Genomic DNA, 1763 nt, shown 5'->3' on the forward strand with positions numbered 1-1763 from the left:
CTGCGTCATAATTTATGCGGCCCCAACACAAAGGAGATAGAGATGGACCTACCTTACGTATGCCATCATCGTAGTGTAAGCGCTCCGTGTGTACTAGAATTTGCATCGCACTATGATGCAGTTCAGCAGTGATGATAGGCGGGATTTTAGAAACGTGACAACTGTCCCTTGTATTGGTAAATACAAGGTCCAGATAGCGATTGTTTTCATTTGGTAAGTCGCATACCTGATAAAAACCATTCGACATCATTTCGTCTACAATTGCTGCTTCGCATTGTGACTGCACTCCTACAGGTAAGAGAATATCGTTACTTATTTCGTTGTCGCTGTCCGAAATACTCCAAGTTGTATTCGGCAGATTGTAGTCACCAGCTATAATAACATTTTCTCCTTTTTCAGATGCTTCAAATAGCCTACCGAGGCTATCGATATGCGATGCATAGCGTTGTAATGTGGAACCAGGCGGAAGGTAAATACAGCATAAATAAAAATCACAACTATCTTGAGTTATTTTAACCATAACTTGTTCGTTGCAGAGCGACTCTTCCAATAAAAAACTTTGCAACCGTTTATTCACTGCGATTAAAACACCCCCGCCTTGATGTTTATCAGAGTTGGTTGCGTTCCGATCGCAACGGTAAACAGCGTAATTGTCCGGGAAAACAAAACCATTCGATATGCTAGGATCGAGGTGAGTTTCAGTGAAAATATAGACATCAAAATCATCTTCCAGAGCGGAGAAATACACCATCTGTAGTCGTTGTCTTCCTCTGATGCTGTGCATGTTTTGGTAATAGATGCAAAAATTTGCTTGTTTTTCTATTACAGGGAGTGAACACTGACTCAGCTGTGATCGTGTTTTAGACGAAGACAAGGGCCGATGCGTTGTCAGCTTACTGACGAAATCTATACCCAGACGATCTGTACTCAAACTCTCGGAAATATATTCCCTTCTGCCATGTTGAGGTAGATAGGGCTTTCTCTCTCCAGTGCTCATTCAATCCAACGCGAAAAGAAACAAATGTTAACTCATCCAGTTTCTTATCTTTGGGGAGCAGTTTCGACACAATGACTGGTTCATCTGTTTCCAGATTTGACTGCACTAGCTTTGTAACATCTTCCACAGTGGCGTGTGGAGAGAAGCGTGACAAATACAGCCAAAATCTAGATTCATGTTGAACCAGTGGAATTGTAAGCCCATTGCTATCTTTCGTACCGGCGAGTGGAGCGGGAGGATTCCGGACCGAAAGCTCATTTATTGCGCTTTCTTCCGCTTCCCTACGTCTTTTGGCCGCGCGTGTTTCGATTTGGGAACTATTTCTTTGCGAGACCAAAGGAGTAGTTTGGTTACAATTCATTATGCTATTGATTTGATCCGAATTGCGTGACACTTCTCTTCGGATCTCGCTCAGCATACTGTCAAACTGCTTTGTTACCTGCTTCATAACCTCATTTGTGGCTTTTATGCTCTGTTGAAATCTAGCATTTTCCAGTAACATTTTGCAATCCGGACAGACCCACAACAATCCAGAGTACTGTTTTATTGTATGCATAATTGTAGAATCCAGCCCAGAGCATTCAATGTGAAACTCTGAGCAGCAAAAGCCTTGACACTGAATTGTGTTTGTGCCGGAAAGACATTCCGAACAAGCACTGCACAATTGCTGCATTTCGATTGCGATTAGACTATATTTGCAATATTTTATCGGCAGTCAATAGTGATTCCAATATGAACAGATTTTAGGAAACCCGTAAACGCAAAA

At 42.0% G+C, this 1763-nt stretch overlaps 1 long non-coding RNA gene across 1 annotated transcript; it reads left to right on the top strand.

Annotated features, from left to right (window-relative positions):
- Positions 1-218: 218 nt before the first annotated feature.
- On the top strand, positions 219-983 carry LOC128744608 (uncharacterized). The gene is made up of 4 exons (XR_008412398.1): positions 219-294; positions 400-469; positions 537-691; positions 829-983. It is a non-coding gene; the product is annotated as an uncharacterized LOC128744608 (long non-coding RNA).
- The last annotated feature ends 780 nt before the right edge of the window (positions 984-1763 follow it).

This window comes from Sabethes cyaneus, chromosome 1 (assembly GCF_943734655.1).
Source record: "Sabethes cyaneus chromosome 1, idSabCyanKW18_F2, whole genome shotgun sequence".
NCBI lineage: Eukaryota > Metazoa > Arthropoda > Insecta > Diptera > Culicidae > Sabethes > Sabethes cyaneus.